Genomic DNA, 23,453 nt, shown 5'->3' on the forward strand with positions numbered 1-23,453 from the left:
GGCAAATGCCTGAATTCAGCCACAGTCCCACCTCTTTTTATTTTTATTTTAAGGGGAGGGATTGCTTCCAACTGTATTTTTTTGGTTATGAAAGGAAAATGTTTTCCTTATGACAAGATTCAGGCAAAAAAAAAAAAAAAAAGCAAACATTACTAGAAATTTCAACATTTGAAGAAAATACTTGTTAACGCTTGGAATAGAGCCTTCTGGGTCTTCTCAAACTTGCAGAAAAAGAAAATGTTCTTTCTCAGTTGCTGGGCATCTCTGATCTGCGTGAAGCTTTTGGGGAAGTGCTTAATTAGAAATCGTTCTGGGAAGTTCAGTACAGGGACATATCATGGTGACCATGGAATTGCTTTTGTTTTTGTTTTCTTCATAGTGCTGGGGATCGAACCCAGGACCTCACACATGCTGAGCAAGCGCTTTACCACTGAGCCTCATCTGCCCCAGGGGATTATTTTTAATTAAATTAGTTTAAAATGCTGGTGATAAGTAGTGGCTGAACAGAGGTTATCCACATATTCATCCGGCATTTATTTACCGAGGGGCACATAGGTGTTAGGGATGTAGAAGTGGACATAACAGTCAAGACCTGAGTTTTTGTGCAACTTGCAGCCAAACACATAATTGATATTACGGAGTGCAGTGTACAAAGTGCTGTGCAGAGAAACCGGCCTGGGGGATGGGATTGATTGGGCTGGGTGGGCTAAGAAGAGGTGATCTATTTTAAATGGGGAAGGGGTTGGAGCAGACTTCACTGGGAAGGCGGGGTTTGAGCCAGGAATTGCAGGTGAGGGAGGACCCCAGGCTGGGCATTGCTGGGCACGTGTTGGAGGCCGAGGTGATCATGTTCCGGGCCGAGGACCTCATTCCGTGGGGGGAGTGAGAGAGGGAGGAGTAGATGGAGTCAGGACGGTAGAGGGGCCGAAGGGTAGAAGCAGGGGAGGAGGGGAGAAGGTAGAAGCAAGGGCAGAAGCAGGCAGGGCTGGTGAGGCGATCCAGAGGGCCTTGACTTTGACCTAAATTAAGAGGCAAAGCCATTGGAGGGTCCCATCCAAGGGTGACAGATTTTACAAGTCACTTGGTAGCTGTGGTGAGAAGAGGGTGCTGGGCATCAGGAAGACCAGACTTGAGGGGTGAGGGGCACCTGGGCAAGGGCGGTAGCAGTGGATGTGTCGAGACAGGGCAGATGCTGAGTATGTTTTCAGAGCGGAGCCCCCAGGATTTGTTGGTGGAAGTGGGGTGTGGCAGAGAAGAGCCAAGGAGAATTCCGAGGATTTTAGCCAGAGCAGGGGAAGTGGGAGGCTGCTGAGTTGAGGTGGATTGGAGAGGTTTGGAGGGAGGTCAGCCTTGGACCTGAACACTCGAAAGGCTACTAGCTAGCCGATCTTAATTCATGCTGCTCCACTCTTGTGACCTTACACCCTGCCTCCCACAGCCCTGCTTCCCATTACTGTTGCTTTGAGGGTTCATATTTCAGCATACATTTGGGGGAATACAAACATTCAGTACCAGATATAAACACTTGGTACTCTAACAGGTATCAAAGCTGGACACCTTCAGCTCTTTAAGGTTCTTTTCTTTGACTTCACCAGGGTAGATTTTAAGTCTTCTGAAATAGGTCTAGAATCTGTTTTCTCTTTTTTCCTTCCCCAGATGTCTTTTTATTTTTCCCCCTTTCACCTTTAATGGTGGTGAAGCTTGCTGATTGGCTGTAATTGGTTTTTCTGTCTTTAGATTTTCTTTTCCACAAATAAACCTCTGAATGTTCTTCTAAAATATGAAGCTATGTACTTAAAAGCATCCATCACAATTTACAGTCACTTTAACATGAATTGAATGGGACTTTGATTTAAAACTGGCTGTTATGTAAAGTCTAAACTCCTTTGCATTAATATATCTATTGGAAAGAGTTAAAAGGAATGATTTTTCATTCTGTGGGAGATCATTTGGAAATATATATGTATACATACATGGAGATTCATTTGTCCTCTGCCTCTGCTGTAGTATTTGGATTATAAAAGAAATAAAGATGCAAACAGATGATTTCACATCATGGAAATGAATGAGAGTATTATCTATTTAAGGATCTTTCTGTTTAGATTTCAGAAATCGTGGTTCTTAATAATAACTAACTATTGGGGCTAAGACTGTGGCTCGGTGGTAGAGTGCTCACACACGTGAGGCACTAGGTTTGATTCTCAGTACTGCATATAAAGAAATGAATAAAGTGAAGATCCATCAACAACTAAAAAAAATTAAAAAATGATAACTAACTCTTGAATGACACCTTGTAGTTTATGAATGTGTATGGCATGTATAAATGCATGTGTTTCTCGGTTAATTCCTACAGTGACCATGTTAAATAGGTACTATTACAGTATTCTCTTTTTGCAAGTGAGGAGATGAGGAACTCTGAGGAGCTGAATAACTTGTTCAAAGTGACATGGACAGTACCTGATGCTTGGCTTATACTGAGAGTGGGAACTGGACACATGATAGGTAGTTGGAGTGGGACCTCAATAAGCAGCAGATTCTGTGCAACCTGTGATCAGTAACTTCATTGGAGCTTGAAGGTATGTTCCTGAACCTATCCCTGAGGAGAAATGGCACATTATGAAGCATGTGACTAGCGCATGATCAGCCATGTGATCAGAGTGTGAATAACACATGATCAATATCCTGATTGGATGGGGCGCATGGTCACCAAGTGTCTTATTTTGAATGGATGCAGAAACTCCCCTCCCTGAAAGTCACCAACCAGTAGCTTTAAAGGTCACCTCCAGCAACACCATATAAACCCCAGACAGTAATTCAGTGGCAGCTCTCTTGGGATCCCTGTCTTGTGTGAGCTCTACTTCCTTTCTGTTTCTGTTTCAAAAATTTATTCTGTTACTTTGCTCTTACCCTATTTCTGTGGGTCTCCATTCTTTGTATCTGAGAGACAAAGAACCTATCTTGACCTCTGGCATGTGGTCTTTAAATTCAGTTATATCCTATCTGTGTATGACTTATGTGTACAGGCTCTGAACTTGAATCAGTAGTTTGCATATACATTTTATAGATAATATTAATAATATAATATTATAGATAATATTGCACAATTGCATGTTATTCTTGTTTCTCTCAAATTAAAAGATCCATGTTATCTTTTTCATTGTTATCAAAATGGGATGGGTCTTAGTAGAAAACACAACAGTATATGACAGTATGAAAAAGTAATTTTGAAAAATCACCTCAAATCCCACCCCGTTTTGATAGGTGTTACATTTTAAGATTTGGAAAGTGATGAACCGCTGCCGGTTATTGCCTGAGATTTGTTTTGTGTTATCATATCTGCACTTCGCCAGGAAAAGATTCTAGTTGAAGCACATCTCTGACCTGATTTCATTTCTATGCTGTGGTTATTTGGATGCTAATACTTGAAATAATCTTTAGTGAAAAGGCAAAATACCAAACTCACAGTGATGACACCTGTGATTCTTGTGTGCACAGAGGCTATGAATTTTAGTGGTAAAATTGGCTTCTTTGTTTCTGTGGACTTTTTTTTTTTTTTAGATGCTGATAAACCTTTATTTTATTCATTTATTTATATGTGGTGCTGAGAATCGAAGCCAGTGCCTCACACATGCTAGGCAAGTGCTCCACCACTGAGCCATAACCCCAGCCCTTCATTTCTGTGTACTTTTAAGCATTTGTTGACATTTGAAATTCTCAAAGGACACCAAGTGCCAACAAGTGCCTGAGATTTGGAGTCCAGCAGTTCTGTCCACCATTGCTGATTTCATCGTTCTCTCAATGGATGTGGGCACGTTTCTCAGTCAGTACCTACCTGACGGGGTTCTATGACCCCGGGAGAGCATATCAGCACTAAGGCAGTTATGGTTGATAATAATAGTAAGAGGGTGATTTATTTAGGGTCAGCAGTCATTCATTTCCAAGTGAAGTGGAGATCTGAATTTCAACAGTAATAATGAATGGGGGTCTCTTTAGGATTACATAAAGTCTTCATTGTTTTGAGTGATATGGTTATTGGCATGGTGTAAAGGTTAACACATTTTACTTTTTAACTTCTTGGAGTTTGCTTAATGGCAAACTGGTACCAGAGAACTGGAGCACATGAGTGCAGAGTGAGCATGCACACACAACCCTGCAAAGTTAGATGCATACCAGGCGAGTGAATAACATACTAATTATTATCCTGCCTCTGAGAAAGTCTGGTAGAATTGTAGCTTCGGGCAGTAGGTAAGACCAAGCTTTTTACTCTGGCAAAAAAAAGATTACTATTTTTAGTTCAATTTCTGCCCTTTAAAAAAAATGTTGTATACTCCTTGCCAGTCCTGGATGGTTTTATGCATTTTAATTAATGTTACCTTATTGCATTTGTGCCCTGAGGCTGATTTAGTGAAAGATGTGATTTCAGAAGGCTGATGAAATTAGATAGGTCTGCCTGGGAAGACTCTGTGATTCATATTTATGGTGATAAAACATTTTGGGTAAGACATTCCTGTGCTGTAGACACACAGTCCATGTTCTGAATCCATTTGTCTTGGAGTGTTTAAAGAGTGGTTACAGACCAGTAAAGCAAAAATAGCTCTAGTTTGGGGATGATTTTGTTGTTGTTTTTGGTGTTAAACATGACTTTACATTTTTCATTTAGAATCTCATCATGAAGTTATACAAAAAGAGATGAAAATGATTCTATAAAGCAAACATACATAATCCTCCAGCCCCAGCTTTGTGGCTTTAGAGCCAGATATCACACATTCTTGATCGAATTGGTGTGAGGTACGTGACCACATAGCAATCAGCTTTATTTGGCTCTAAATACATAGTCAACTCTTTGGCATGGAAAATATATTTTAAGTCACTTACCAGGCTGAATTCTAAGTATTGCAATAAACTGAAAGACAATTTCCTATGAAAGAAAAATAAAATATTTTGAGTGAAGTAGAACCTAAGACAGCCAATAAAGAGAAAAATTTGATAAACTATAAGGATAAAATGCAAATTAGAGTGTTAATGAGTTGCCTTTTATTCAGTATAAGGTAGTATATAAATTTGCTAGGCTGCTGTAACCGGGTAGCTTACACAACAGAAACTTGTGCAGTTCTGAGGACTGGAAATCCAAGGATAGGTTCCTTCTGAGAACTGAGAGACAGACTGTTCTCTGGTCCTGGCTTTTGGTGATTTGCTGGAGCATTTTGCGCTGCTTGGCTTGTAGACCTCTGCGTTCATCTGCATCTGGTGTTCTCCCTACCTGTGGGCCTGTATCCAGATCTCCCTCTTTATCAGGAAATCAGTCAGACTGGGTTGGGATCCTCCCAAATGATTCATCTTAACTAATTACATCTGCAAAACCTCATTTCCAAATAAGCTCATATTCTGAGAGGTTAAGACTTCACAATGAGTTTTGGGGGGAACTCAATTCAACCCACAGCAAGTAGGAAGCTAATACTCTGTGTGTGTATGTTAACTTCTTAAAATGTTACTTATTAATAAGACATATTTGTACATCATGGGTACATTATGATAATTCAATAAACATATACAGTGTGTAATAAACAAATAAGGGTAATAAGCATTTCCATCTCTTTAGCCATTAATCATGTTTACACATTGGGAATTTCCTACTCCTCCTTTCTAGTCATTTTGAAGTTTTAACTGACAGTTACCCTACTGGGCTAAGGATGAACCAGAAGCAATTCCTCTACTGTGTTTTGGTGTCCCTTACTGAACTTCACCCCATCCCCATCCCTCACCCCCTGCCCTTTCCCATCTCTAGTGACCTCTGTTCCATTCTGTTTTACTACAGGATTGAGTACTGTTCCCACAAATGAGTGAGAAAATGTGATTTTGCCTTTCTCTGTGTGGCTTCTTTCACTTAACACAGTGACCTCTAGTTCCATCCTTGTTACCAAAAATGGCAAGATTTCATTCTTTTTCTGACTGAATATAATGTTTCATTGTGTGTATATTCCACATTTTCTTTAGTATCCACTGAAGGGCATCTGTGTTGGTTTCATATTTAGCTAGGGTGAATGGTGCCTCAATAAACACGGGAGGGCAAGAATGTTTTTGGCATAATGATTTCATCTCCTTTGAATGTGTACCCAGTAAGTGGGATTGCTGGATTGTCTGGTAGTTCTGTATTTAGTTTTTTTGAGTGATCTCATTTTCTATAGGGCTGTACACATTTCCATTCCCACCAACAGTGTGTAAGAGACCCCTTTTCTCTGTATCCTCACTGGCTTTGTTGTTTTTTTATCTTTTGGGGTGAGGTGATATCTCCTTATGGTTTTGACTTGCATTTCTTTGTGTGAAATTTTTTACTTTTTTAAAATGTGCTTATTGACTATTTATATGTCTTCTTTTGAGAGGTGTCTGTTCTTTTTTTGATATTTTTAGTTGGAGATGGATACAATACCTTTATTTAATGTATTTATTTTTTGTGGTGCTGCGAATTGAACCCAGTGCCTCACATGCTAGGCAAGCGCTCTACCACTGAGCCACAATCCCAGGTCTGAGGTATTTGTTTTTTAGTCCATTTTTTAAAATTAGGATTTCTTTTGGGGGGTATTTAGCTTTTCAAGTTTCTTACATATTTTGGATATCAGCCCAAAATTGTATGACAGTTTGCAAATGTGTTCTTCCATTATGTAGGTTGTCTCTTAATTCTGTTGGTTATTTCATTTGCTGATTAAATCCCATTTGTCTCTTTTCACTATTGTTGCCTGATCCTTAGGAGTCCCATCTGAGAAATCATCACCTGCACCAGTGTCTTGAAGTGTTTCCCCTGTGTTTTGTAGTATTTCAGTTTCAACATTTAGGTCTCTGACCCATTTTGTGTTGATTTTGGTATACAGTGAGAGGACAGGATCTTGTTTCATTTTTCTGCATATGAATATCCAATATTGACAACATCGTTTATTAAAGACAGTTTTTTTCTCCATCGTATGTTGTTAGTGTCTTTGTCAAAAATCACTTGACTGTGTGAACGTGGATGACTTTCTGGCTTCCCTATTCTGGTCCACTGGTCAAGGTGTCTGTTTTTATGTCAGTGCCATGCTGTTTTAGTTACTCTGGCTTTTTAGTATGCTTTGAAGTGAGGGATTGTAATGCCACCAGCATTTTTCTTCTTGCTCAGGATTGCTTTGGTTATTCTGGGTCTTTTGTGGGTCCGTGTAAATCTTAGGAATTTTTAAAAATTTTTATTTCTGTGAAGAAAATCCTTGGTATTTTGATAGCATTTAAATTGAATCCATAGATTGCTTTGGGTAGTACAGTCATTCCTTTTTTGTCTTTCTTTCGGTACTGGGTAGTGAAACTAGGACCTTGCATATGCTATGCAAACCTTTTACCACTGAGCCAAATCCCCAGCCCTTTTAAAATTTTTGTTTTGAGACAGGGTTTCACTAAATTGCCCAGGCTACCCCGTAACTTTGGATCCTCCTGTCACAGCCTCTCAAATAACTGGAATTATAGGTGTGTACCACAATGCCCAGGTAGTATGGTCACTTTTTTTAAAAATATTTTTTTAGATGTGGATGGACTTTTATTTTATTCATTATTTATATGCAGTGCTGAGTGTTGAACCCAGTGCCTCACACATGCTAGGCACTGAGCCACAACCCAGCCCAGGATGGCCATTTTAACAATACTGATTCTTCTGATTGATGGACATGGGATATCTTTCCTTTGTGTATATGTATGTGTCCCCTCTATAATTAGTGTTGAGAACTGAGCTCAGTGGCACAACTTAGTCTAGAGGTCAGGGGAGATGAGAGGGAACCTCCAAGATCCTCAGGAAGACCTGGGAAGGAGGACTCAGTGAGGTAGAAAGAAAACTCAAAGAAAGGGGGTTCTTCCAAGGCTTGCAATGAATGTTTTTTTAGGACAGATGTCCAGTAGGATGAGAATTCAGATTGGCTATTGTCGTTGGCAACATGGGGGTCACTGGTGACCTTGACAGGCAGTCTTGATAGAGTGACAGCAGAGGAAGCCACCAGTACCAGTGGAATTGGTGTGAACTTAGAGTCCACACAGAGACAGCTCTGGATGTTGATGCTCTTCATCAGTATCCTGGGGGCCTGATCCCAAGTTCATCCCAGAGATGCAGGTTGCTAGGGATGGAAGAACCTTTGGGAAACCTTCCCATTACCTTCTTAGGATGAAGCTCAGGTACTTCACACCTCCCCTTTTCAGTTTCTGGGTTACTGAACTTTTACTTTGCCCAGTAATGTTAACTTCCTGCTGAAGTATGTTATGACGGCCTCTCCAAAGCAAGTTTTAGCTTTTTTCTTCCTCATAGGATGAATTAATGATGAGTTCTTGAGGAGTGAGTAAGAGAACATTAGGGCTATGCAGGATTAGTCATGGAGTCATAAGGGAAGAAATATTTGACCTCAGAGGAAATTTATCTGGTATTTACTTGCATGAATAAAGAAAATGAAAAATTATATATATATATGTGTGTGTGTACACACACACACACACACACACACACACACACACACACACACATTCTGGATAATTTACATCCAGAAACAATTTTAGCCATGTTTTAATTTCCTTCTTTTTTTTAATATATTTTTTTAGTTATCAATGGACCTTTATTTTATTTATTTATATGTGGTGCTGAGACTTGAACCCAGTGCCTCACACATGCTAGGCAAGCACTCTACCACTGAGCTACAACCCCAGCCCTCAATTTCCTTCTTCATGTATCTTGAAATCAGGAGTTATTATAATCAACAGACTCAAGTTTCATCTTGTCTCATCATCCCAATCTTCCAAGGCAAGGGAGCCAAAGACCCCAAAAGGCACCTCAAAGAGTGGAGTGCAACAGAGGGGCCTGGAGAGGTAGCTGTCCTGGACTCCCCTCAGGGTCTGTGAAAACCTTTAGAATAAAGCTCCCTGTGCCTACCCACATTGACTAATGTGGAAACCTGGGCAGTGTCACAGTCCAAGGAGGTGCTAGGTATATTGTTTCTGTAAGACCTTATCAAATCTGAAAAAAAATTGAATGTAAATGGTAGAATTAAATTTGATCACTGCTGTCCTCCTCTTTTGATGAGGATGCTCTTTAAGAGCACAGTCTATTCTATGGACTGAGAATTCATCTGCCCAAATGTGATTATTTCTTGTGAGATGAAAGACACCTTTTCTTTCAAGGATTTCTTCCCTTCCACTTGTGTTCACAGAGAGGGGGAAAAAGGAAGTGGAATTAAACTGCACAACGAGAAAGCTTTGGATCCAATCCGTGGGACGCTTTCCCTCATGAGGCGTCTGGGGGATGGCCATGGCTTCTCTGCAAGATTTACAGGTCACTCCCTTGTAAACCGATCAGGGTGGAGCGCCCTGGAAACCTTGGGTAGGTCTGTCTGGGCTGTTGGAAGTTGGGTCTGTCTGTCTGGTCATTTGGGAAAGTTTAACTCTCCCCTAAAGACCCCACTGCAGTGTACCTTGGCTTATTTCAGGCCCACGGGAACAGCAGTGTATAAAAGCTGCTGTGATCCTGCAGCGCAGTGTGAGGTAGGAAACCCACGTGCTGCTTTATACTGATGGAAATTCCTCATCCACGGCCAATTTCCCAGGTTCTGTCGTTCCAAGAGGAATGTTGTTCTCACAGCTTCCATTTTTGTCCTATATGAGATTGAACTCCCTACGTTCAGCTTTGGGGTGAAAGAAAGGACTGGGTGGGTATCATTTCGATTAATTATGTCACCAGTTAACCTGTTGTCCAATACCATTTTGTATGCATTCCTCAAAGCTTTAAAAGATTGTCAGCTCCAATCTTCCAGGCCTGGAAGGTTCCCAGGCAGCTGTTTTCCTTACTTTTGAATTCTAATATGATCTAGCATTCTTAACCCTTTCTAGTTCTTTTTCCTGCTATGATGTATCTGTTATGGGAAATTGTAAATAAAGTCAGCTGTGTTAAATATTCATAGAATCGATTTTCCCTTGTTTAAAGTCTTTGGTGATTTATCTTCCGGGAGCGTTAATATGGCAGTTATTCTGCATTACGTTTCTTGCACCAACATTTACTTGATGCAGTATTTCATGAGGATTACTGCAGGTTTATTGTTGATGTGTTTGGAGTTGGAGTTTGTGCTGATAATCCAGAGCCATGAGGTCTCCACATCTCTTGTTTCCATTTTAATTGTGTGTACTTTGAGCTAACAAGTTTGAGAAGGACTGTTAAGTTTAATAGACCCGATGCGTTATCTGGGGATATATTTATGTTATTATATGAATTTGTTTTTTATCGAGGGCACATATATTAAGTCTATTCTTTTAAAAATTGATATATAAATTTGTATAATTTACGTTATCTTGGTGGTATTAGTGCTTGCTTTATTTCTTTATTGAGATACCTGGAACATCTGAAGTTGTGTGAGTGGTAGCAGTCTTATTGCTCTTTAAAGGAGGTTGACATTGTTATTCTTTTCTAGAAGCTTCAGAATACTGGGCACAGAGTCCCAATTGTACAGTTTTCATTGAAATCTCACACATTATGGCATTGTTATTAGTCTAATTTTTGGTACTATAAAGAAAACTCTGAGGTTGGGTCATCTTATAAAGAAGAGAAGTTAATTGAGCTCACAGTTCTGGACATTTGAAGACATGGTGCTAGCACTGGCTTTGCTCTGATGAGGACCTTAGGGCAGATCACAGTGGCAGGAGCATGTGTGAGGGAGAAGTCCCATGGCACAGTACAAAGCCAAGCCAGATTCAGGGGCTGGAGGGAGGAGTGGAGGTTCACCAGATTGGACAGGGAGGAATGGGGGGATGGGAAGGGAGGTGGGAAGGACAGTAGAATGACTCAGACATAACTGTCCTGTGTGAATACACACCAGTGTAACGCCACCTCATGTACAACCTCAAGAATAGGAGGTTAGGGCTGGGGTTGTGGCTCAGTGGTAGAGCGCTCATCTAGCACGCGCGAGGCACTGGGTTTGATCCTCAGCACCACAGAAAAATAAAGGTATCATGTCCTCCTACAACTAAAAAAAAATTTAAAATGGAATGGGAAGTTATACTCCATGTATGTATGATATATCAAAATACGTTCTACTCTCATGTATAAAAAGAATTTTTAAAAAAGAAAAAGAAAAAAAAATACCTTGTTCTTGTTCAATTGAGAACCACCTTAATCCCTTCCTGAGGGCAGCAGCCCTGATGACCTAAGAGCCTTCCACCAGACCCCACCTCTTAAAGGTCCATACCACCTCCCTGCCTTGCCTCATTGAGAACCAAGCTTCCAACACGTGACCCCTTAGAGATGATCACATCCAAATCATAGGAGGCGCTTAGCAGGTATTCACATATGTACTGAAATAAAAAATAAACATTTATACAACAGAAAACTTTTCGCTGAGTGAATAAATGACTCTCCCTACAAGGGAGTGGCACATACCCAGACCAGTGGTGGGCCTCAAAGGAAGAAAGAGGGTTTGCTCAGCAATCACATTTCTTAATAAAGTATTTGTTTAATGAATGAAAAGTAAGAAAAGAGGTACATGGGAAGAAGAGAACAGTAAAAACTGCAGAAGCTAGAAAATAGAAGGCAAGGCTGGGGCCCGAGGGTATTGGATTTGACAAAGGCATCAGGATGTTCTGGAAGGAACCCCAGACTGGAAGTTAACACACTTGGTTCTTTGCCACTTCCTGAGAATGTGACCTTGGGTGACTCAGTGAACTTGAGGGACTTGGTTTTCTCATCTTCCATGCTGTCCCCAAAGAGTCATTATGAGGCTCACGTGAGAAAATTTGTATAAGAGTTTTGCAAACTGTGAAGGGTCACAGCTATTCGGTGGTCTGAGCTTTGATGGAAGATGAGATTCATTCATCCCATTGATACCCTGTGCATCTGTAGAGGGCCATGCACTGTGACAGACGGTGGCATCTGGATGGTGGGTAAAACACAGACCTGGGTTTCTTCTCATAGGGAAGAAAGATAATAATCAAATAGTCACTCAAATTTAGAATTATAAACTGTTCTAAGCACTGCAAAGTACAGGTTGCAAGAAGCTCACTGTAGTCTGGCTGGGGATAGAACTCAGCTGTGGGGTTTGAAGCTTATCCTGCAGACAGTGTAGTCTTTAAAGGTTCTTGGTAGCAATGACTTAATGCCAACATTGCTTTAGGAAGATTAATCTATTAGAATAGACAGATGAAGGTTTGGAATCTGGGCAAATAGTTAAACAAAGTCACTGTCATAGAAATCACTTGGAATTACCTTACCGTTTTAGAGGTTGAGTATCATCTGAAATGCTTGGGACTAAAAGTATTTCAGATTTTGGAGTTTTTTTTGGATTTTGGAATATTTACATAGACTTAATCCAAAAATCCAGCATCTGAACTGCTCCAAATTCAAAACTTTTGGACATCATGGTTAAATCTATACTTTTCAGTTTAGGGAGGGATGTTTAACCTGTAATATTTTTATTAGGTGATGCTTTTATGTGAGGTTTTTTTGGGTCTTGATATTTATGATTTCATTTGGTATAGTAGTAAACATCTATTTTAGTTAATCATGAAGTTGTTTAGCAACGTGTTACCTAGGTTCCTCTGTGTGCCAGGGACATTGTTCTTCATGCTTTGTACACATTAATTCTCAACAAACACATGAGGGTTGAAACCATATTATCCTAATTTTACAGATGAGGAAACGGAAACTTGCCAGGGTATACAGCTGGTAAGTGGGACTTGGCCCCAGGCCACAGCTCCAGTGTGTGTCTTTATCACTGAATTGTCAAGTTTTCCATTTAAAGACAAAGAATGTACCATTATATAAGTAAAGATATAAGAAGCCAGTAAAGCAGTCTTCAGATAATCATTGAGTCCTTAGGTCTCAGTATAGATTATTCCTCCTGTTTTTTAAAGTAAGTTTTTATTAAGTACAAAATTAAGGTAAAAACTGTTTTAAGGGAAAATATTACTAAACTTCGTGTTGCATTTTGCAATGAAGAATCATGGAAGTTTGGTGTCTAGGACCCGACTTTCTAGGCTGCATGACCCCCACCCCCTTTTCCCCGCTTTTTTCTTTTTTCATAATCAGAATACGTTATCAGCAGAGTCGGTGAGTGTCTAAATCTGTTCACTGGATTAGCTCTCATGTTTGCATCCCACCTTTCACTGTCTGGAAAAACTTCTGTATCAGCTGTGAGTTTTAAGGTAGTGCAGGAGAATCTTAGGGCACACAGCATCTGTGGCGTGTACCTGAACTGACTTCTTGAATTCTCAGGTGGGGACACAAATGAAGGAAAGCCACTTCCCTGGGGCCCTGGTGCTCTATATTGGCAAAGCTAGAACCACCATCCAGTGTTTCCCCACCACCTATTTGGGCTTTTCATTATATGTGTGTGTGTGTGTGTGTGTGTGTGTGTGTGTGCGCGCGCGCGCGCGCACGCTCGCGTGCGTTGCTGGGAATTAAACCCAGGGCCTCATGCATGCTAGGCATGTGCTGTATTGCTGAGCTACATCCTTAATGCTCATGTGAGTGTGTTGTACTGCACATTATTTCCATTCTATTGCATTTGTGCACTATGACAGTGAAATTTTGTATTCATTCAGCTAAGTCCCAATGCTCTCAAGCGACAGTTGCAAATCAGTCTGTGTTCAGATTATTTCAATGAAATATTAATTCCTTCTTAAACGTTTTTTTTCCCTATAATTTTAGTTTTTGTCAACCCAGACAAAATGAAATGAGTCTTCATGTGTTAATTTCCCTCATCACACTATTATACTTTCCATTTGTTGGCTTATTTTTTAACACTGAATTAAAACTTTAATCCTAAATGATGGACTAATGTGGATAAGCTATAGAAAGTCTTAAATTCAGAATTAAACTAAGTCCTTTGCTTTGAATTAGTTTGGTTTATGGCTTAACATCACCAATATTTTTTGTAATGATAGTAACAGAAAATGTTTTGCAGTATCTCATAAGGGACTTTTTACATATTACTTTGAGTACTTTGAGATTCTGCTTTTTGTTTTTTGACCTTTGGGCTCTGCCAGGAAAAATGATGCATTCTGTCTATTGTAACTGAGTTTATCCCCCGAGGGCTCTGTTGTAATTTGGTTAATGCTGTTAACTGCTAAAAAGTACATTCTCTGCAGGAATCAGCGGTGGATATAATGTTACTAAGAAAGACATAAGCTTGCAATTTTCCAAATTGTTTTATTTTCTTTATTTGGTTAGAGTCTTTTTCTGGACTCATGCTTTTCCTGGTTGGTGTGAATCTTTCCATACATTGTATTTTGTCCCTGTTTTATTGCCTACCATTTATATCTCGGTAACAGAGCCTGAAGGCCAGAATCTCTTGAATAATCTGTAGGGAATGTTATGTTTATACTATAAGCTATCTTATCTTGGATTGTCATGACCAGTGTCTGGTTGGTTATTTAAGGTGGAGAAATGTTAAAAAAAAAAAAAAAAGTTACATTCTTGTCTGAAACGTTTTATTTTAAACTCAAAACATGCATTTGCTAATTTCCGATATAGGACCAAAACCTGATGAGTGGCTTCCCTATTATTTTTTGCACCTAAACCACAGCTGGGGTGCGTGGTCTGCAAGGTTTCAGTTTGGGTTGGTCTAACGTGCTATAACTTTAATATGCTTGTGAAATACCTCATTTGCAGAATGCTTCTAGATTTCCACAATTTGCATTCCAGTCCCTTGTCATTTCTGCTGCATCTGAAAACAGTTATTTTCGTGGTTCACTTTTATTAGCTTTTTCCAAATCATTCAAGTATTCAACTTCATTTGCATAGAAACATTAATTTTCTGAACTCACATTTTTACATGTTTATATAACATTTATATATAATGTTATAATTTACTGTGTTTATGTACAATTAATGTTCAAGAACTACTGACATAAGTTCATTAGGAATAAACACACCTGACCTGAGGAAGGATACACCCTGATTGGCAGGAGCACATCTGTATGTTGTGACGGTTCAGTATTTCTTATTTCCAATCTGTCATGGACCTGTACTTTTATAAATGAAAATAAATAAATAAATAAGACATAAAATACAACCTTAGTTTTTTTAAAAAATTTTTTATTTGTTCTAATTAAATACATAATCGTAGAAAACGTTTATGAATTTTGATAAATCATACATAAATGGAGGATAATTTCTCATTTTTTTATTGTACATATTGTAGGATCATATTGGTCATGCAGTCATATATGTACATGTGGTAAAAATGTCTGTTTCACTCTACTATCCTTTTTAAACTTCGTTTCAGAAAAAACAGAAATAAAATTATGTTTTAATAAGTATAGTTAGAACGAACATAAAAAATAATGTTTTAAAATCTGTATATGTTCTTTGAAAGCATGCATATGGAGGCAGTTTATGGAAAATATTGCTCTAGCTATTTTTTTTCCAATTATAACTAAACAAAAAGTTATAAGTGAAATGATGATCCTGCACATTTAATACCCCTATGTATACTTTGAACAAACTTCATATATATCAGTATTTAAGGTTTTTGATGTCACAAGTTTATTTACTTCTTGTTGTTAACCTGTCTACTGTAGGCTGGGTTGGGGACAGCTGGTTTGGAGCTCAGCTACAATGTATTTTAAATTGTTAATGGTTTTGTTTTATTTATTTTTAATTTTTGGTACCAGGGATTGAACCCAGGGTCACTTAACCATTGAGTTACATCCCCAGCCCTTTTGATGTTGAGATAGGCTCTCACTAAGTTGCTTAGGGCCTCACTAAATTGCTGAGGCTGGTTTTGTACTTGTGATCCTCCTGCCTCAGCCTCCCGAGCTTCTGGGATTACAAGTGTGGGCCACCACTCTTGGCCTGGTTTTGTTTTAATAACACTCACGGATAACAAAATGGATATTGATGACAATTGGAAAAAAAAAAAAAAAGAAAAGACATTTAAAGAAAGCAGTTTGAGCAAGCTCAGGATATTCATTTTTAATTTTTTCCAAAATGATGCAAATGATGCTATAGCATCAGAATTCGCTTTCGATTCTTCCTCTCAGTTCCAGTAGTCTCTAAATTTCTGGTTAAATTTAAATGATCTCTCAGTGTAAGGAATGGTTCTCAGTTTTAGTGCTTTAAATTACACTTGACAGATAACCCTTAAATTATCCTTTATGGCCACATGGTTCTTTGGAGTTGACTGGGAGATGCTTGTGCCACATTCTAGTTACCTTACAAGGTCAGTTGACTGGATTGGTCACTGATGCAAGTCTGCTCTTCATGCATTTGGATATCACAACCATGTCTAGTGGCTCCACGTGCTTCCAAATGCCCACTCTCCATTTCTGAACTTTCTCCACCTGTGACTCATAATTTGCCGACTGGCTCCCATCCGTAGACCACATTTGGGGTAGTCCTGTGCTCAGGTAGTCTCCTACTAGTTTTGAACTGATGTTGTTCTCAAACATCATTGTGTATTCTCTACAGGGTGTAGGATGTGCTGGTTAATCTGGCAGGGTGGTTAAACATGGATCAGTTAAGAAACCCTCTTTTATGTAATCAGCCCAAGAAGGTTCAATGCCTTCATGAGATTCTCCGACCAGGAACCACAGTTCTGGAACTGTGGTTTTTATGTTTGTTTTATGTACAAAGCTTGTATTATGCGTCATTTTTCTTGTTCTTTTGTTGCAGTACTGGGGATGAGACCCAGAACCTCACACATGCTAAACACTCTACCTTGGAGCTACATCCTCACCCCTTTTTTATTTTGAGAAGGATTCTCACTACATTGCCTCAGGCTGACCTTGAACTTGGTGATCTTCCTTCCTTCCTGAGTAGCTGGGATTATAGGTGTGCACCTACTGTGTTATGTATCTTTTGATCCTTGTGTTGTGAGGATAAGGAGCGTGTGTTCTTCCATCTTTGAATTACCCCTCGGGCTTTGCGCATAGCTGCTAATATCACTCATATAATGCATATACTTGGAATTTCACTGGAGACATTTTCTGGAGCCAGATTCTCTAACATCTTTTGCTTAAGGAACTAACATACTCTTGAATTCTCAAGAATAAGAATCTGTGTAGATATCTCTTTTGACATCTCAGCCCTTGGTTGCTTCTTCCTTTGCTTGATTTGGTCCAGAAGATTTTATTTCACTGCCAGTGAAACATATCCTGAAAAAGATCAACTTGGTATTTTAGTCTCCTATTTTTTTTTTTTTTTTTACTTTTAATCTTTAAAAATATTTTAAACTTTTTTAATTAAAAATTTAAAAAATCCTTCTGAGAACAAGGACTACTTGAGATAGCTGTGATTTATCTTGCCTTTGTTAGTTCATAGCTGATAGAAGCAAGTTTTTCATGAAAGCAAATGAAACTTGAAACTGATTTTCATGAAATTTTTGAGTAGAATCTTTGGTATTTGAAAAAGGGGTGGAATGTCCTTGTAGTGGTAATAACTAGGATTTTGAAAGAAAAAGGCAACAATGAAGGCTGCAGAGGAATATGTACTGACGATGAGCATAGATTTGTCTCAGTGGGAAATGTGATGTGTTAATTTTAGAAGCACTTCCTTTCTTGATGCTATACCTCGCAATTTGAAGTTTTTCAGTATGCATTCTAAAATGAGCTGACTCGACAGTCAAAAAGTATCATTGAGAAAATGACAGCATGGCATCTTTTGCCTGACTGACTCCCCTTCCCCCTGTCAGGTGAAAGAAAAGCAGTGGTAAATTCCAAGCGCCTTTAGAGGGAAGCCGTTCTGGCATAACACAGCAGTTCTCCCGGAGCACTTACATCCGTAAGCTTGACATCCCTCATTTCCAACCAAGGATATGAGCAGATCATCCTCTCCCTCGGTATGAAGTGCCAAGTCCTGTACAAGGCATTGGGATGTGGTCTGCAAACCACACCTAGTCCCTGCTCTCTGTGTGTTTCAATCTAACGGGAGCCTTACAAATTTCTAATTAGAAACGATGGTAGACTGTATGAAGATAAATTATAGGGTGCTATGAGAACGTAAAGCAGGTCATTCATCTAGTCCCCAGGTTGCAGACTGAGTCATATTTAAGATGAAACTTGAATAAATACTGACGAGAGGAAGTTAGACCGAAGTGTATGTGTAGGGGCCAGCGGGTGAGGGTGGGAAGACAGGACAGAGGACACAGTTTGTCTTAAGTCTCTAAGTGATGAACAAGCAGGTAATGATGCTGGAAGAGGTGCTGGAGTTGCAGGCAGGAAGGAATCAGGTCTCCAGGCCATGAGCATGATGTTCACTTTTATTTTAAATGCAATTTGAAACTGTTGAAGGGTTAGAAATAGAGGAAAGATGTGGGTATATTTAAGTTTTATTAGGCTTATCCTGGGTCACTGTGGGTACCGGTCCTAATGCAGTCTTCCCAAATGGTACCCGACCTCAGATCATCCGCTAAACTTTTATTGAGTTACGCATAGTGTGACCCTTGGTACTTATTTTTTTTCTTGTCATCATTCTATTTTATTTCACAAGATTCAGAATTTGCCATTATACCTTTTCTGCTTTCTGAGGAGACTGTACATTGATTTAAGTTTTGCGGGGGTTACTGTTTTGTTTTGCTTTGTTTTTTTGATGAAGCCACCTGTTGTCTTTGCAAGAAACCATGGAACAAAACAATGTGTGGGTGTTTCAGGCTTGCAGAATGGTCTTTGGCGAGGGCACACTAGGACGATCGCTCTTAGACCACAGTCCAGGGTCTGGCTCTCAGCTCTGATTGCCTGGAAAAGCCAGTGCTTCTCTTAGCACGACTGTTAAGTGACTGGACTCTGGGACTTAGGTCCTCATTAATCCACATCACAAGAGACTCATATACACTAAAAGACAGATCCTGTTAGAAAGGAGACTAGAGCTGGGAAGGGCATAGTCTTGAGTTCTGGAGGCAAACCTACACAGGAAGCCAGATGGGAGTCCGGCGGGATGAGCTGGTGAGGTCTTCACAGGGACCAGCTCTGCAGACCTGCCGAGGGGACTGGATGTTCAACTGGCTGGACATTGGTACACATCATACGTTAATACCTTCTAGCTATTTGGGCTTCATATTTGTTGACCCATACATCTTCCTTGTCTGTTAAAAATCTTTTTTATTGTTTGTAATTTTTCATTTGAAATGATTTCAGGCTTTTAAGAAAAAATAAAAAAGTAGAAGGAATTCTTCTGTATTTTTCACCCACATTTTCTAAATGTTAACATCGCACATTATCATTGAACAGGGATTAAATGTTGATATAATAGTAACATCTATAGACTCTTTTTAAATTTTGCCAGGTAATGTCCCAATATGCTCCTTTTCTGGTCTTGGATCCCATCCATGGCTGCCCTTTGTCTTTCCTAGTTTCCCTGATCTCTCTTCACCGGGAATGATGCCTCTCCCTTCCTCTCTCCTAGCCTGAGGCTCCTGAATTGTGTGGGCTAGTTGTTTTCTTTTTCTTTTTTTTAGTTGTAAATGGACACAATATCTTTATTTTCTTTATTTGTTTATAGTGGAGCTGAGGATGGAACTAAGTGCCTCACACATTCAAGGCAAGCGCTCCACCACTGAACCATAACCCCAGCCCTGGGCCGGTTGTTGTGTAGAATGCCCTTCATTAGGAGCTTTTTGGTAGTTTCCTCATGACGAGTGGAGATGTTCCATTTTTGTTAAGGCTGTTGTAGAAGTGATACCTTGTGCTTCTCAGGGCAGATCAGCCTTCTCTGCCTTTAAACATAGTTTACTCATTCTTCCTTCCAAATGGGCAGAATATAGTTACCTAGGCTCAAGTCCCTCACTCCTGAGGTAATGTTGACCTCCGAGACTCAGTCTGGGGCCACAGAGCTCGAGGGACATGAAAGCAAGTGTGGCCCTTAATTTAAAGGGTCCTGGTGCCAGTGTGCTTATAGATGAAAAGATAGGATGTGAGGTCACACAGCCATGGAAGGTTGGCATCTTGAATGGTAGAGGATATGCTGCTTTTATTCTGTATTAATTGTCAAAATTTTCATGAGGATGGGGCCAGAAGGAAATTCCTACATTGCAGACAGACCCTGGGGAAGAGCGTCCCTGGACCCCAGCTAGGAGTCCTTGCAGGGCTTTACCCCTTACTCATGGGAGACTTGGGAAGTTCCCTGGCCTTGAACTGATTCCTTAGGGTGGATGTTCCCCCCATGACTTACTCCACTTATCATAAATGGAATTTTCTTTTAGAGCAAACTCATTTTGTCTTAGGAATGTCTTAGATTAATAAAGCATATAAAACCAATCAACTTTTTTTATTTTAACAAAGCTCATTCTTCATTCTGTCCTCACTCTCCCTATTTCTAGTTCTTATCTTTTTTTTCTTTTAGACCTACATTAACATTTTATTTTTCCTATTTCTTTTTGGAATACACCCTGGTAAAACAATATAAAAATAAATGGGCCAACTTTTAGCATAAGCACAGTGAAAGCCAGTAGTTGAAATGATTACAGTTTGGAGAATGTTGGTGGAGGCATTTTGGAGAAAGCTCTCTGCACATTGCAGGCTGCCACTTTGAAATAACTCATGTTGCTTTCCCACCTCTGAATTGTCATTTTTCCAGTTCTCTTTTTTGGAAGCTTGATTATGCAGAGCTTTGACAACAATTTAAGAAAATGAAATCACTACCCACCATGTGTCATTTGTGTGAAGATAATTCATTTGGCCCACACTTGGCCATTTCTGGGATGGTTGAAGCAATGAGGTAGTGGCCTAGGCAGTCTGTTGGAAAGAAGGAGTTTGGGGCTGTTTGGTTGCAGGGCTGTGGAAGCTTCTACCTGATTATACATCTGTGAGTGGATTTTGTTTCTTCCAGTTCATGTGGAGTTACATGTGATGCTTGGAGTTCTCTATACCTTGGCCCGAGCTGTACCTGACCTTATCTTCATCTCTTCCTTCACCTTACTTTGGCCTCATAGTTAGTTCATTTCCTGTATCAGAGAGAAGTGTTGATTATAAATGTCAGAAAAATTCAACTTCACCAGTCTTAAGCAACAAAGGGTATCTCTTGGCTCACCTAACTAAACAATAGAAATAAGTATTTAGGTTTGATCCGGGCTGTGGTTCAATTTCTCACCAGATTCTGGGTTGGTGCTGCTTAAGCTGAGGGATGGAGATTTTTTTCTTTAAATTTCATTTTTTAAATCAATGCTCCATACTTTTATGAAAACTATAATACAAATGAACTACTAGTAAACCAAAATTTAAAAAGATAGTAGTAATATTCCATTGTATATATATACACCACAGTTTCTTTATCCATTCATCAATTGAAGGACATCTAGGTTGGTTCCACAATCTGGCTATTGTGAATTGAGCAGCTATGAACATTGATATGGCTGTATCTCTGTAGTATGCTGATTTTAAGTCCTTTGGGTATAGGCCGAGGAGTGGGATAGCTGGGTCAAATAGTGGTTCCATTCCTAACTTTCTGAGGAATCTCCATACTGCTTTCCAGAGTGGCTGCACTAATTTGCAACCCCACCAGCAATGTATGAGTGTACCTTTTTCCCCACATCCTCGCCAACACCTATTGTTGCTTGTGTTCTTGATAATTGCCGTTCTATTTGGGGTGAGATGGAATCTTAGGGTAGTTTTGATTTGCATTTCTCTTATTACTAGAGATGTCGAACATTTTTTCATTTATCTGTTGATTGCTTGTAGATCTTCTTCTGTGAAGTGTCTGTTCATTTCCTTAGCCCATTTGTTGATTGGATTATTTGTGTTCTTGATGTAGAGTTTTTTGAGTTCTTTATAGATTCAGGAAATTAGCGCTCTATCTGAAGTATGAGAGGCAAAGATTTTCTCCCACTCTGCAGGCTCTCTGTTCACATTGCTGATAGTTTCCTTTGCTGAGAGAAAGTTATTTAGTTTGAATCTATCCCATTTATTGATTCTTGCTTTTATTTCTTGTGCTATGGGAGTCCTGTTAAGGAAGCCTGATCCTAGGCCGACATGTTGAAGATTAGGACCTACTTTTTCTTCTGTAAAGATGCAGGGTCTCTGGTCTGATTTCAAGGTCCTTGATCCATTTTGAATTGAATTGAGTTTTGTGCAGGGTGAGAGGTTATGGCATTTGCAGGCAAATGGATGAAATTGGAGAATATCATGCTAAGTGAGATAAGCCAATCTCAAAAAACCAAAGGACGAATGATCTCGCTGATAAGCAGATGATGACACATAATGGGGAGTGGGAGGGGGGCAAAAATGGAGGAAGGAAGGAATGTATAGAGGGAAAAGAGGGGTGGGAGGGGTGCGGGGAAGGGAAAAACATAACAGAATGAATCAAACAACATTACCCTATGTAAATTTATGATTACACAAATGGTATGCCTTTTCTCCATGTACAGAGAAACAACATGTATCCCATTTGTTTACAATTAAAAAATAAAAAAATAAAAAGATAGTGGTTATAACTGTTGTATTCTTATCTGCAGTTTTACTTTCCAAGATCTGAAAATATTAATGGGAAAATTCCAGAAATAAACGATTCATATGTTTAAAACTTTGTACCATTATGAGTAGTGAGAAAAAATCTTGGGCAGTTGTATTCGGTCCTGCCCAGGATGCAAATCATTCCTTTATCCAGTGTATCCATACTGTATATGCTACTCTCATTAGTCACTTAGTAGCCTTCCTGGTTAGGACATCAACTGGCATTATGTTTAGATAATCCTTATTTTATTTAATAATGGCCCCAAAGTATAAGAGGAATGATGTTGGCAATACAGATATGCTAAAGAGAACACATTGTTTCCTTTAAGTGAAAAGATGAAACTTGACCACAGGTATGTATGTGTGTGTATGTATATGTGTATATGTGTGTGTGTGTGTGTGTATGAAAAAAATAATATAGAAATACTATATAGAGTTCAGTACTTTCAGGCATCCCCTGGGAATCTTGGAAGATACCCCTTGTATGCCCTATGGATAAGGGGGCAGTACTAAGTAAGCCCAGTACTTTTTTTTTTTTTTTTTTGCGGTGCTGGGGATTGAACCCAGGGCCTTGTGCTTGCGAGGCAAGCACTCTACCAACTGAGCTGTCTCCCCAGCCCGCCCAGTATTTTTTAATTATTGAATACGTCAGATAAAATATTATTATCTCAAATTGCTGTACATGTTTTTTTCTTTTTGATATTGGGGATTGAACAAGGGGTGCTTTACCACTGAGCAGTGTCCCCAGCCCTTTTGATTTTTTAAATTTTGAAACAGGGTTTCACCAAGTTGCCGAAGGTCTCATTAAATAGCTGAGGCTGGCCTTGAACTTGCCATCCTTCTGCCTCCCTGGTTGCTGGGATTACAGGTGTGGGCCACTTAGCCTGTCTATGTTTCTAAACAGGCTTTTCTCAATTTCTGTCCTAACCTTGTTATAGACAGTTGAAAAGCACTGCTTTGGCACTGGCCTCTCCTGCCAGCTTTTATTCACTGTGGCTGTCCTCGGTGTGGCAAAATGGTTGCCATTACTGACT

General features: G+C 39.5%; 1 protein-coding gene across 11 annotated transcripts in view; it reads left to right on the top strand.

The window, feature by feature from the left end:
• Positions 1 to 23,453, top strand: part of APBB2 (amyloid beta precursor protein binding family B member 2) — a 346,284-nt gene that overhangs the window by 17,336 nt on the left and 305,495 nt on the right. The window contains exon 2 of one of the 11 annotated variants that reach the window (XM_079152829.1): positions 12,666 to 12,700. The exons of the other annotated variants lie outside the window; for them this stretch is intronic. The gene's annotated coding sequence lies outside the window, so the exon portion shown is untranslated. The remainder of the gene's footprint in view (positions 1 to 12,665; positions 12,701 to 23,453) is intronic. 11 annotated transcript variants of the gene reach the window in all.

Source organism: Sciurus vulgaris, assembly GCF_902686455.1.
Source record: "Sciurus vulgaris genome assembly, chromosome: 9".
Classification (NCBI taxonomy): domain Eukaryota; kingdom Metazoa; phylum Chordata; class Mammalia; order Rodentia; family Sciuridae; genus Sciurus; species Sciurus vulgaris.